The 15659-nt window shown below is 39.1% G+C and overlaps 1 long non-coding RNA gene across 1 annotated transcript in view; it reads left to right on the top strand.

Moving 5' to 3' along the window:
* The window catches only part of LOC141462087 (uncharacterized), a 139386-nt gene extending 129133 nt beyond the window's left edge, over positions 1–10253 (top strand). The window contains exon 3 of the long non-coding RNA XR_012463102.1: positions 8696–10253. This is a non-coding gene — a long non-coding RNA (uncharacterized lncRNA). The remainder of the gene's footprint in view (positions 1–8695) is intronic.
* Positions 10254–15659: the final 5406 nt, after the last annotated feature.

Raw genomic sequence — 15659 nt, 5'->3', positions numbered from 1 at the left:
TCCTCTACTATACAACCCTCCTTACAACACTTCTCTAAGATTCGCCTAAGCTACTTTCTAGACTAACCTACCTCCTAAAAATGCTAACTCGTGATACTCGGAGGACCTTAAAACCGAGATATCTCGGTACCTAAGGCTCCGATCCGCCCAAGCGATATCTTGCCTTAAAGGGCAAGGCAAGCCGCTTCTACTCCTACCGGAAAAAACCCCCTACGAATTTCCTTTCCCCCACCACAGTCAAAAAAACAAATCTATCAGCTACACTTAATACCGTCCAATTAAACAGCCCTTAACTACAGCCTATCGAACAAGAACAATCCAGCCACCCCACTACACTCACCTATAATATTCACTCACGCACACACACACTCCCAAGCACAAGATACCCCTCCAGCGTAGCACCCCCTATCACACCTCACATATATAGTTTAAATGTCTAATTACCGCTAACCTTAACCGATTTCCACCGGGTTTTTTCCCAAATTATACCCACAAGGATCACCTCAACAACTTTCCCACAGGAAGTTCTCAAAAAACTACACCCCAATGCCCCCAAAAAACTATAAAAGTAGCCTATTAAACTACGTAAAAACTACGCAATTAAAACACGCTAATTTTATCACTCACAATAAACCTATAATCACCAAATTTTAATATGACAATTACAACAATATAAAACTCACCTTCACAAAAAATCACGTTGAAAAAACGCCAGGAACCACCTGAAAAAACCGCACAAACACAGAGCACACACAAGAGATGTTATCACTGTGACTGCACAGACGCAACTCAGTAGATAGGGACATTCTTTCCCGTCTACCCGTTCCTATAAGTACTAGGGTTTTTTTAAAGTCCGTTCCTATCCATTCAGATATACCAGACCCCCTGTGCAAGCACAGGGTCGTTTTACAAGAGAAGGATGTCACCACCACGGAGAGGCTGAAGTGACAGGCCTCACCATGGCGGAAGTGCCCACCCAGGCACTCCCCCGCTTTGCCTCCAAAGAGACGAGTTGAGATCACGCTCAACCAGCGCGTGAAGCCAACAAAAGTTAGCCTCACTCACAGATCGTAGAGAAGGCAAACTCTACTTTAGCTCTGGTCAGCCGCACCTTCTAACGAAAGGCACTTCCATCATATGATGGCAAAAATGTACCCTGGTTTCTATAGCGGTGTACCTCCGCTCAGCTCATGTCCTAGGACAGCGGAGCTAATGGTTAACCAACGGCCACTACGAATCCTACCTCAATTGCAAGCAATTGGGCTTGGTAGTCTGGTACAGCTTGCACCCGTAGTTCAGTACTTCGCTATTGAACTATAGCAGCGTGACTGATCGCACGCTCGATGGTCTTACTCACTCGCCATCTTCTGATTACGACCCGTTGCCTGAGGGGTCGGGGAACAGTCACCCAGGGACCAAGTCCATGCCCGCAGGCACCTTGGGGGAAAGGAAGGGATTGGATAAGGTAGGATTATGGAAAACCTCACTGTCCGCCTCCAACTATATACACTGCCTTACAATCCTTTATACAATCCTACATTACTACCCTACTATATACAATACTAACCTACTTAAACAAGTATTTACATGAAATCCTATCCTAATCTTGCACCATTACCCAATCTCACCTAAACTATATACACGCCTAAACCTACTCCTGAACTGAATACCCTCCTATTTTATCGTACTATCTTAACCTAACCTAACCTAAACCTAAAACCTTGGCCTATACTACCTCAATATCTACATCCATTCATACTTACAAATATACAAACCCTAAAATAACCCGTAGAGCATCAACTGTTCCTTAGCCATTTCCCTCAAAAATTGCCACATTTTCTTTTTTGCCCATCCCCTACTTTCCAAGGGCCACCCTAAACCAACCCTCCCCATTACCCTCATTACCCTCACCCTCTCCCTATCACCACAAACACATTCCAAGACCTTGTGTTTGATGGTGTCCATCTTTCCACACAAACACCTGCCATCACCCCTCCTCCCAAACCTTCCCAAATATGCCCTTCCCGCCCCATGCTCAGTTACCATCTGCGTAATATAATGGTCAAAGACCCACCACCTCCCCTCTAACCTCTCCTTTACATCGGGAATAAACTCCGCCACCGGTCGTCCCCTTGTCTCGACCTCCCACTTCCCTTGCCACTTATCCAAAATCTCCCTCCTTATCCTTAACTTCATCCCTTTCCGCCCTTCCACCTCCATTTCATCCCTACCTACGACTGTCCCTCTTAACTCTATTTCCACTCCCTTCCTGACGCAGTATCCCAAAAACGCCTCCTCCATCCTATACTCCACGGGAAGCACACCTGCCACCACCGGCAAGGCTACCGTGGAGACCGTTCTATATGCTTTCACCAACGATAGGAGCACTCGTCGCTGGCACCTCTCCAGCCTCTTCTTATCCCCACTAAGCAGCCTTGGCCAGACAAAACATGCACCAAACATCCACACTGATTCAACCACTCATTTATACACTACAACCATCTCTCTAAACCCATCCCCCCAATCACTCCCAGACAGTCTCCTCATTTTCTCCCACTTCCTTTCCACATTCTCACACATTCTTTCTACATGCAAACCCACTCTCAACCCTGGGGTCAACCATACACCCAGATATTTGTACTCTCGTACCACTTTCACTCTCTCCCCACTCATAAATATCCGAGGTGGCCTCTCCTCATTCAATCGTCCTTTCAGCAACATTGCCGCTGTTTTCCTTTCACACACTCCTAACTTCCGCTGCCCACACCATTCACTCACAAAAGTACAACACACCGTCCCCTTCCTCTCTATCTCCACTCTTGACTCAGCCTCTATCAACACACACAAATCGTCCATATACGCAAACCCTACCATACCCCTAGCTCTAAGTTCGCTCAAAATTTGATTAAAAGCCATGCACCACAGGTACGGTCCTAACACCGATCCCTGAGGGCACCCCCTCTCAACCTTCTCTATCACTTCACACGTCCTGGCCCTCAAGATCACCGATCGTTCTGTGAGAAAACTCACCATAACCTTGTACAATTCCTTCGTGATGCCACACTCCAGCAATCTTAACTTCAGATGTGGCCACCACAGGTGATCGAAGGCCCCTCTAATATCAAAAAATAACCCCATCACGTACTTAGAGCTAGACCCATCCACTCTCCTTCCAACCTCCATTAACACATCATCCACTCCCCTTCCTTTCCGACATCCATACTGCCACTCATCCCAACCCCTCTCAATCACTCCCCACATCCTTTCCAAAATCACTCTCTCCCACACTTTCCCCAAACATGGCAACAAACACACTGGTCTGTACGAAGAAACCATCCCTGGATCCCTATCATCCCCCTTTCGCAACATCACCAATTCACCCTCCTTCCATCCCTTAGGAAACATTCCCGCATCCAAACACTCATTCAACACACTCAAAATATCCTCCCCTATCACCTCCCATCCATACTTAATCATATCAACAGTCACCCCGTCTGGCCCAGGCGCTTTCCCCTTCTTGAACCTCTCTATTACGTCAAACACCTCCTCTTCGTCTATTGGCCCTAAGTCTCCTTCAGCAGCCTCCCGTTCTCTCTCAGTTACCTTCTCCCTCACCTCTTTCTGCCACTCCGTCTCCAATTCCCTGTCATCCCTCACCACCACCCCTTCACCATTTCCTTAAGTATCCCCTCAGTAGACAGGGACAGAGGGAATCTCGTTAATCCATTCATGCGCGTCACTAATTAGATGACGAGGCATTTGGCTATTTTTTTTTGTATATTTGCGACTGGTGGAAGCTGGAGGCTGCCTGTCAAACTCCAGCAACCACAATTTTGAAATGACCGAAGTCGGGCCGAAAAGGTGGTCGCTCTCACCTGACTGCTGGTTCGCACTCGAACGCAAACACTAGACCATCCGCCGCGCCAAAGTCAACTGGTTAAAGCGGGTCCAGTTCGTGTGTGAACCCTGAAGCACACGCGTCACCATTCCATTTACAATTCCGGGGGTGATTCCAAATGAAATAAGATCGGCGTATGATCTGGGGGACCAAACTCCACGCCAGGAAATGGTCGCTGATGTAAATGCGACTTCCTGGGGGCTCTTCCCTAACCTGGCCGCCACTACTTCTGCCAGGTTCGGGTTGTCGGCGTAATATTGGACTTTCACTTTATGGGCTAGGTCCAAAGGTCTTGTTCCGCCGACGATCTGGGTGTCCACTACCAGCACACCTGATGGGCTGTGTGCTATGATATCAGGTTTCCTGAGTCCGACTACAGTTTGCAAATGCGGCTCTTGCTCGACCTGCCATCCCCTGTTCCGCAGCACCGAAGCAAGTGTATTGCAGACAGCGTTGTGTCGTAACACCCTACCACCGTAGGTGCGGAAACAACGCTGAACTACATGAGCAGTTGTTTCGTCTTCAGGACAACCTGCTCTGCAAGTGACCGTTTGTGCATTTCTCCTAGCTCCTCGAGATGTTTTTATTCGGCTAGGTAAGCTGTTAATCCGGACATGTACGTGTTGGATGTAATCCCGCCCTGGTATTCCATGCGCACCTGCTGCAATCCATCTAGTGGAGCTAGTAGAATTTCACTTATATATGTTCCAACACACACCTTCCTCACAACAAAACCCCGGGGCTACGCCCTGGGGCCCCAAAATAGACTTTATAAATAATCTATTAAAATGGCTAAAACACTACACTATATAACATACTGATTTATTAACTTAATAAAAACCTACACTCTCAAAAATTTGATAAAACACTTAAACAATAAAAAGATCACTTTAGCAAAAAATCACTCTAAAAAACCGCCACTTCCATTTCCATCTCATCCCTGTCCACAACCTTCCCCCCAAATCAATTTCCAACCCCTTCCTTACACAATATCCCAGATATGCCTCCTCCATCCTATACAACACAGGAAGCACACCCGCCATCAAAGGCAAGGCCACCGTAGATACCGTCTTATATGCCTTCACCAGTGAGAGGAGAACTCGACGCTGGCACCTCTCCAATCTCTTCTTGTCCCCACTAAGCAACCTGGGCCAAACAAAACATGCACCAAACATCCACACTGACTCAACCACACATTTATACACCACAATCATTTCCCTAAAACCATACCCCCAATCACTCCCAGACAGTCTCCTCAATTTCTCCCTCTTTTTTTCCACATTCTTTCCACATGAATACCCACTCGCAAGCCTGGGGTCAACCATACACCCAGATATTTGTACTCCCTCACCACATTCACCCTCGCACCACTCATAACAATCCGAGGTGGCCTCTCCTCATTCAAACGTCCCTTCAGCAGCATCGCCGCCGTTTTCCTCTCACACACTCCCAACTTCCGTTGCGCGCACCATTCATTCACAAATGCACAACATACCATCCCCTTCCTTTCTATCTCCACTCTTGAATTAGCCACTATCAACACACACAAATCATCCATATATGCAAACCCTATCATACCCCTAGCTCTAAGCTCACTCAAGATTTGGTTGAAAGCCATGCATCACTGGTACGGTCCTAAAACCGATCCCTGAGGGCACCCCCTCTCAACCTCTTCTCTCACTCTACACGTCCTGGCCCTCAAGCTCACCGAACGTTCTGCGAGTTAACTCACCATAACCTTGTACACTTCCTTCGTGATGCCACACTCCAGCAATCTTAACTTCAGATGTGGCCTCCACAGATGGTCTAATCCAGGTCTTCAATACCGCTTTATATACCGGGCAATCCCTGCTTTTACTTCCGTGTTCTGTACTTCTACACTTAACACACTTCCCACTCTCCTCCTTACAATCTTTCCCTATATGGCCTCTCCCCCCACAAAATGCACTTCCTCTTTACACCATCTAGCCATGTGCCCAAACCCAAAACACTTCAAACACTGAGGCACCTCGGTGTAATCCTCCATCCTGCATGACACCCAGCCAACCCTCAGTCTACCATCCGAAATCAGATCATCGACTGAAGCCACGGGATTAAGGTTACTGTACACTTTATTTTTTAGATATCCCCACAAAAAATAGTCCATTGGGGTTAAGTCCAGAGATCGAGGTGGCCATTGGATCAGACAATGAGTCCCTAAGCACTTTTCATGGAAATTTCTGTCCAGGTAACCTCGAACAGCTCTCGCATTATGTGCCGGGCAATCATCTTGTTGAAAATACATATCTAGCCGACGTTGTACAGGAACATCTTCAAGTATAACTGACAAAATGTCTCTTAACATACAAAAAGTTAGATATCTTGCACCAGTTAAGTTCTCTCTGTAGAAGTACAGGCCGATTAGTTGATTTCCTAAAACTCCACACCAAACGTTTGTAGAAAAAACAATCTGAACGTCGAATTACTCTAGCCTGCCTAGATCTTGACTTCGCCACCATAAGTGCTGCTACAAGCAAAGCGTGAGTCCAGAGTTTTGGCTTGCCTATCCCTTGATTGTGCCCAGTTTGAACAGATTCTTTGAAAAAAATAACGTAATTTTGAAAGTAACTTTTGAAAAACCTAACCGATTTCAAAAATTTTTTTTTTGTTGTTTTTAGGAGCTCAAATACTACAAAAATATGCAACAAAAAATATAACGTTCCATTTGAAAAACAAAAGTTGGGTGCTGTATCTCGAGATACAGGGGTTTAAAAAAATGGGTTAATCACTGAAAATAAACTAGACTAAAAATGATTAAGTACGTGTTTTTTATTTTTTCGAAATTTCCCGCCGTTAAAAAAAAAAGTGGGTGGAGCATATAACTCTGGTCACCATGTATACCTGGGCGCAGATTCGGATTTTTATGTTTGAAAACAAAGTTGGGCACGTATTAAAAATACAATTTAAACAGGAATTTAAATTTTTAATTGATTATTTTTGTTTAATTATAAACAGAACTTAATCGGGGAAATTAATCGTACTTTTAATCATATGATAATTAATTAGTAAACTAAATTTCAAATTTAATTGTTAATTAAACTAAAAAATTATAATTAAATCTGAGAAATTAATTGAACTTCAATTTCAATCACCGAATTAATTTAATGTCAATCGTTAATCAAATTGATTTAATCACTCGCTATATGATTTTCCAACTAATGGTTCGAATCATCTTTTTAGCGAGGCCACCTTTCTCAGTATCAAAAACAAAAACTATCGATTAATTTTTTCAGACAAGCTTACGATTCACCAAACCAAGATACACTCACATTTAACCGTGTTGGTGACTCACCAGACCTACATAGGACCATCTTATACTGACATTTTACGTGCGGTTAAATACGGTTTAAGGTTTACTTTCTAACTAAACTTCCGAGAAGAAAGAAAATCAATACACGGGAAGTGCAATTTTAAAGAAAGGCTTTTTCTGTAATTTACTGTGAATTCGCCCAACGGATTCATTTGCAGCTGATCTAATGGCGTACTTAAGCTTGAATTTCAGTTTCGCTGGTAATTCTTTCTTAATTAATAGTTTGGTTCAAAGGGAATGTGTCGCGTCCTCTCAACATTATAAATAATTTGATCTTTTTTTTCTTTTTATTACGCACTTCTAAGTTACAATCTCCTTAACAAAAACTTACAGTTTTAAAAGTTAAGCTTAAGGGTTGATTAAATGCCAAAATTCATTAAAATCAGTTCGTAAGTCAATAATTTGAACAATTGCAGAACTTCCTCTTAGTAGGCGTAAGAGCATGATGGCCCTTTAGGAATAAAAAAGTTGATTCAATTTCGAATATCTGTAAATTTATTAACGTAAGGAATCATGGAGGCATTGAAATTAATCTGAATAATGATCATAATACGTATGTGATTCTAACTTACATTAATGGCTAAAACTGGAACAATTATTTTGATAAGCTTAGCTAGTAATAATTGTGTAGTTCTAGGGGATTGCAATGTAAGAATTGGCGATGCACAAATTATTCAATCCGAAATATGTTATAATAATAATAATAATAAAATTTGCGTAGAACGCCAATCGAAAGATCAGTGTAAAAAATGCAAAGGCTAACGAATGCCCTTAATTGTAATTCGTACAGTTTATTGAACGACTCTAATATTTCCTTTAAAGCAAAAGTACTCGTATTAAGTGCGCCACTTCATGCATCGTAATCGTAATGCAGCGCAGGTCTAGGGGTATAGAGGTAATGTGATACAGTGGAAAAATTAAGATTTTTTATTAATAAGTTATTTAAACTGCCAATCAATACATCAAATTATATTATATAAAATTAGAATCTGGTTTATACTGTATGTTTACATGTAGGGGAGAGGAGGGCACATTTGAACAGGGGGCACCCTTGAACAGTTTCAATTTCTCTCCAAATATTTAAAACATTTATGATTGGTAATATGCCATATGTTGTGGTAGACCTGTTGTATAATTGACAGTTTCCCTTCGTTTTCATTGTTTGTAAAAGCCAGAATTGAGGAATGTTATATTTTGTAAGGTAGAAGTAAAATTTTTTGTTGCTACTTTGGAAGTGTATTGTGAAGATTGTAGAGGACAAGTTAGTACATATTGACATTTGTAATTCGTATTTTCAAATCTAGTATTTACAAAAGTCTATTTGCTTGCAAAAAGTGTTGGATATTATATTTTCTCTTATGGAAGGAGAGGGGGCCCATTTCAATATCACAGTTAAAATGTGCCCTACCGACCTGCAAGTTTGTGACTTTTTTTTTGTTTAATCGCAGAGAAGGGGAAAGTGGTCCGAAGCTACATTAAGAAGCACAGCAAACCGAATATTTCGTTCAAACTTCCTAAACCTATCACACTTCGGGTACAACATGTCGAACTGAGTCATTCTTGAGTTTTGAACTAGATTTCAGTGGTTTAAAAGAGAAAGTAATGTAGTAGTGAGAGAAATAACTGATAGAAGGTAGATTCAGAGTAAAGTAATATCGTTTCTTTCTATTTTATATTGTGTTCAAAGCTACCCTACCAGTGGGGGCAGATATTAACATTTGACACAAAATTTTTAAATTAAAAAAATATAGATATGTATGTAAAGTACCAACTGTTTATTGGTATAGATCTGTTAAGAAGAGTTGAAAGTTGTACGAGAAAACAAAATAAAAAGGTTCAATAATACGATTCTGTGCACTCTGTAACAGAAAAATGTAAATTCTGTTCTAATGTGCCCCATTTCACTACCTTAAGATTACATATTACATTTTTATAGTTCTTAGAAATAAGAAAGCTTTATGGTTTGAAGATTGGTCAAAATTATGTTCCCAACTACAGTTGCCAAGTCAAGTAGATTACTTAGCGGGAAATATAATCAAAATAATCGTACCTGTCTCTTATTAGTAATCCTTTGTATATATTGTATTATAGTACCTACCTTGAACATTTCCTTCAATATATATAATATATCTTATACGAAAATTAGTGTGATTTTTGTGTACATACACGAATCCCCCCTGCCTCACCTGGTCTGGCCGAGGAGGAGTAAAATTTTACTTTTTGTGTGACTGGAGAATCCAGGTAAACAGCCTTATCATAACTTTCCTTGTGGCGCTGGGAATTTCCCGGGCTCATAAAAATTTGGCGCCCAACGTGGGGCCTGGCGGGTACACGAAAATTACGCTAATTTGTGTAAATATATGTAAATAGTGTAAAGTATCTATAAATCTAGTGATTAAGTAATAATGTATAAATTATAATTGTTTCTTTTGCGAATCATTTTGGCTTTTTCGTTCATTTGGTTAATCATTTTCTTTTATTTTCCTTAGTTGTGATTAACAAAATACTAAACGTACGATATTTGAATTATCTTTGTGAATAAATTTAGATCATACCTTGCAAGAAAGTTTAAGTTCAAAAATTTGTAAATTAGAATCAGTTTTCTTTCACATTGAAACAGTGATTATTTGATAGCGAAAGTACCGTTAGAATGTAGTGTTAGATAACTAATAACTTATCGTTTGTTTATTTGCAGGTTGTAAAATAATATTGAAGTACTTGCTTATTTTAATTTAAATTGTAAAATATAGTTCCTTATTTAATTTACTTATGAATTGGAAATTGGAAAATTTAACAGTCTTAATCATTCTAGTGGATTGAAACGATAGCGAAAGTACCGTTAGAATGTAGTGTTAGATAACTAACAAGTAGTGAATAAAGAGATATTGTAGTAGATGGGACTGCTTTACAATATGTAGACGATTATCTCTACTTGGGCCAAATGATTTCGTTTAAGGAGAGAACCAACAAAGAAATCCAAAGGAGACGGGCTCTTGGTTGGCAGAAGTACTGGTCCTTGAAAGATATCATGAAGGGTAACTTTGGCATAGCTGCCCAAAAACATATTTTTGAAAGCTGTATCCTACCAGTGGTTTCCTATGGGTGTCAGACGTGGTCCTTAACTGCAGCTGGAAAAAGGAAAATAAATGTGTGGCAACACTCAGTGGAACGAAGCCATGACTGGTATTAAAAAAATACACAAAATAAGGTGTACAGAACTCAGGAAGAAAACGGGTCTTAGAGACTCATTGTTGACCATCAAAAAACTGAAGTGGGATTGGACCGGCCATTTAATGCGAAGAACTGATGAAAGATGGTCCTTGACAGCAACAGAATGGACTCTCTACAACCTGAAAAGAAGAAGAGGTCATCAAGCTAAGTGGTGGGCTGACTTTATCCGGCAAGAAGTAAGCCCGCATTGGACCAGAGTAGCCAGAGAAAGAGATGTTTGAAGAAGGAAATGGAAAATAGCTCCCAGCGGACTCTGATTCCCAGTAGGATTGGTCTCCGTGGGAAGTCTGACCATTACTCCCGTAAGGGAAGGCCAGTACAAAGGAAAAAAAAATAAATAAAATAAAAATAAAAAATAAATAAAATAAAAATAAAAAATAAATAAAATAAAAATAAAAAATAAATAAAAATAAAAAATAAATAAATAGAAAATCAAAAATAAAAATAATTAAATAAAAAATTAAGTGAAAAGTAAAATGGTTTAATTTTAATACTTCTTATAAATATTTCAAATCATTTTTTCAATCTGATAAATGGTTGTGAAAACTTGCTAGTATAACATTTCTAGCATTTGTACTACTTGTAAGCAAGGAAAATTCATTTATTTATGAACAAAATTATAATATTTATAATTTTTCCATTGACTTCCGCTTAAAGGAAAAGTTATTCTTGCCTTTATGATAAGTTGGAATTCTACTTACAATTAAATATGTGTTAAAATAATTATATTAAGGAATTTATTATGAACAAAATTATAATATTTATAATTTTTCCATTGACTTCCGCTTAAAGGAAAAGTTATTCTTGCCTTTATGATAAGTTGGAATTCTACTTACAATTAAATATGTGTTAAAATAATTATATTAAGGAATTTATTATGAACAAAATTATAATATTTATAATTTTTCCATTGACTTCCGCTTAAAGGAAAAGTTATTCTTGCCTTTATGATATGTTGGAATTCTACTTACAATTAAATATGTGTTAAAATAATTATATTAAGGAATTTATTATGAACAAAATTATAATATTTATAATTTTTCCATTGACTTCCGCTTAAAGGAAAAGTTATTCTTGCCTTTATGATAAGTTGGAATTCTACTTACAATTAAATATGTGTTAAAATAATTATATTAAGGAATTTATTTTATCTATTTACTTGGTTTAATTGAGTTTAAGATTACCTGTTTACTTATTTTCAGAAGTGAATTTATTTTCTATCAGAATTTATTTTATTATTTGATTTATTTTATTCATTTCTGTATTTGTTAATTCAAATTAACTTTAATTTACTTTGGTTCTTTGAAATTATGGTTTTGTTACAGGTACATTTTCTTAAAGGATTTTCTTATTTCTTTTAATTATAATTTGGCAAAACTTTAGGGCTGAAGCCGAAACCAGACACAAATATCTTCTTTACTTTTCTTTTTCCCTGATTAATTTTCTTGGCGTGAAGGGCTCAAGGATAATATTAACTAACTGTGGACAGTAGCTTCAGATATTACAGTAGGAGAAAGAGACATGGCTAATGTGGAAGATGGCAGTAAGGCCCCTGCTGCTGTGATACCACCGTTGGCAGGCGCTCCAGATTATACCTTACAATTCTTCAGTTCTCTAAAGTTTGACAAGACTTCATCTCTAAGTCCCTATGATTTTCTGCAGCGTATCAACGAGAAACGTAAGGCTTGTAGAGTTAGTAAAGCAAGTATTGCTAGCATATTTGCCTGAGTTACTTGATGGAAATCCCCTCCAATGGTATCGCCTAGAAATCGATAACTGGCATAGTTGGGAAGACTTCGAAGCGTCCTTCCGTACTACCTTCTTCCCGCCTAATTATCAAGAGAAATTAAAGAAGTAAATCGAACGGCGAACACAAGGTGAACAGGAGAAAGTGATAGACTTTACCATCAACATAAGAACCTTATGTAAGAGATTGACGCATCCACCTTCCGATGCAGAATTGGTGTCTACCATATACAACAATTTATTACCGAGATACCAGTTATATATCAGGCAGTCAGAAGCAACTTCAGTAGGAAGATTGGTTGAGCTCAGTCAAGAGTTGGAAAGGATAGAGGAACGTGCAAAGACCTTCCGACCTCCACCTAGTAAGGCCAGAAGTATGGTCCCTGAGGCGGCATACATCCATCCTCAGATCAGCAGCGGATCTTCTCGGAAGAACGCTACTGTGGCTGTTGTTGAACAAACACCGAAAAGGAAAAATAAAATGAAGCAAGACAAAGGCAGCAAGAATAAGGAGAAGGCTCCAGAAAACCGTAAGGAATCTGTCCCTCGGATCATAGAAGATAATTCTAATATTTCTTTGGTTCAGTCCTTTTGCTGGAATTGTCTAGATACAGGCCATCGCTATCCCGAATGTTCAAAGCCCAAGACGATTTTGTTTTGCTACCACGGTGGAACTAGAGGAATTACCCGTAAGAAATGCCCCAGTTGTACACAGAGAAGCAACGACCAAAGGGCCAGCTGGAAGAGGTCTCCTTTAAATTGACCTCGAACGTTCATTATCTCTAAGAAACCAAATTTCTTCGTTATCAGCAAGAGGGGATAGACTCTTTGGCAACCTCAATTTGGGCAACAAGACACTTTCCACACTAATCGACACAGGAGCTAACCAGTCTTTTAAAAACTCTAAAGGTTTATCTATATTATCTTCAGCAGCGTACACTTTAAAAACTATATCTCCCTTTAAAGTATCCGTAGCCAATGGAGTTCAAGAAGTTGTCAAGAATGCTGTTGTCTTTGTATCCAGCCTTCACGGACGCCAAGCAGAGTTGCATCATACATTGTTGCCTAGCTTGACCGTTCCATGTTTACTTGGGATGAACTTCATGAGATCAGTAGGAATTGTCTTGGATGCCAATGCCAGACAGTGGTGGTTCAAGGACCAACCACTCAGTCCTTTGCCTTTCTGTGGAGAGCCTCACCCACATCCAGAAATAGGACTGCTCCAGGAGGAAATAACACCGATAATAAATCCGAGGTGCATCACCAAAGAGGGAAAGGTGCCACAAAAGCCTCAAGCGAATTCAGTGGAGCGAACCAATGGATTGGTAAAAGGAATTACCTCCTCGGCTTTACCTGACCAACACAAGAAGAGTGACCAAAATCTACCAGAGCGGATGTTCGCTATTAATAGTTCTTTGCGTATCTCAACAGGATTTTCACCAGCTTATCTAAATTCTGGCCGTGAACCTCGAGCTCCTAACACTTATTATGCGGAACGCAATAAAGGTGAAAACGCCAGCCCTCCCGATACTTGTGTCTGGTCGCGGCATTTATTAAAATTGAAGAACCTTAGGGAGGTAGCGGAGTCAAAACTTTCTAAGTCCAAACAAACCTATTATTATAATTTGCGCCGACAAGACGCCAAGTTCAAAATAGGAGACCTAGTTTTAAGACAAGCACGCCCCCAGTCGGCAGGAGCCATAGGGTTTGCAAGCAAACTGGGTCCTAAGTATGATGGTCCTTACCGCAACGTTAAGTAGAGAGCGTTGAGAGAGATATAAGAAATTTGTAAATGTCTTGATGGTAAGGACTGGTTTATGCTCTGTAAATATCTAAAAGATGGCCTACATGATAGGCAATTGAAGAGCTTGGTGCAAAAAGGAGTTATCTACAGTTTTTTAAAATTTTTAGTAGGGACAAAAAACTAAATATGCTTTAAGATGTATTCCTTATGTTGGGTCTGCTCTAAGATTTAGTTAATATATTGTGATGGGGTCATTTGGGGCTCAATTTGAACTTTCTAGGGCATTTTTTAAGCTTGCTATAAGCAAAAGTTATTTTACAGCTAACTCTTTTTTACACCAAAATCATAATTTTCAGTAAAACTTGAGTACATATTAAGTACTTTAGTCAACAGATTTCTTGTTTTTGAGCTTTTAAGTTGCATTTTGTGTCTTGTCGAAGCGAATGTTTGATATATTATTATGCCTGTCAAAAAGAAAAATAATAATATCTACCTAATATAAACATTAAATAAACCTAATATAAAAATTTTTGTTTGATTGATTGCGTCATCTTTTCTGTTTGGAGCAAAAGAAAGTTATCTGCAGTAGAAAAACTCATTTTTGCTCCAAATCTAACCTAGGTTAGAGAATATGTAATAATAAACGAGTCTGCATAAAGACTCGTTTATGCACCAACAGATGTAGTATTGAACAAACAATAGGGGGCGCCCACTAAACATATTTTCTGAAAAAAATGTAGATGCATTTTGCATTGTTTGGAAGTGTTTACATACTTAACTTCCGTGTACTAATTACACAAATAAAAAAGGTAGATTCAAAGAAAGTAAGGTATTGTCAGAACGTATATTGAAATTAGTATTAAGGAATTAAAAAAAAAATCTTCTTAATAGATAAAGTTAAATATATAAATATACTAAGGCGCCTAAGGGAAGGGATTAGCTATGAGGTTAGCATACTGGACTCCCACGCGGAGGTCCCGGGTTCGAATCCAGCAGCTGACCCTTAGATTTTCTCTTCCTAGGAGCTTCTTACAGCTCACTGTCCGGTGATGGACAGTGTTGTCTGTAACGAGAGAACACTGTCCGGAGGCCGACAGTGCACTGGAAAAAGCTCCGGGCGCTAATGACCTCAGCTGTTGATGCGCCAAAAAAAAAAAAAAAAAAAAAAAAAAAAAAAAAAAAAAAAAAAAAAAAAAACTAAGGCGCCACGGTAGCCGAGCGGTTAGAGGCGAGACCTGTGAAGCTAATGTGTATTGTGGTACTGGGTTCGATTCCCGGTCTTAGGCCTTGGATTTTGTTTAATGGTTAATAAAAGAAGTTCACAGTAAAGTATGTTTGCTAGTCGCCTCCGTCCACGACACCTAATTGGTGGCGATTACTTTACTTTACTTATAAATATACTAATAAGAAAGAAAAAAAAAATGTTCATTAGTGAAATTAATTTAAATTAAAAGTTTCCTAATTTTAAAAGCACTAATAAAATAAAAACAGATATCATTTATTTTGTTTATGTGATCCGGCTCTGAGAAAGATAAAAAAAAATAATTTAACATTCAGACTTATCTATAGTCGAGATGTTTTTTATTATAAACTTATATCTGAAATTTGTGAATGCTGGGCAGATGGAAATAAAATGGGCTAAATCATCAATTTCATTCAAACTGCCAGAATTTACAAATATTACTATTACC

Source organism: Rhodnius prolixus, unplaced genomic scaffold (assembly GCF_049639745.1).
Source record: "Rhodnius prolixus isolate KJV_2025 unplaced genomic scaffold, Rpr scaffold_12, whole genome shotgun sequence".
In the NCBI taxonomy this organism is placed as follows: Eukaryota; Metazoa; Arthropoda; class Insecta; order Hemiptera; family Reduviidae; genus Rhodnius; species Rhodnius prolixus.
Note: the sequence above shows the minus strand (reverse complement) of the source record. Positions and strands in the feature narration are given on the sequence as shown.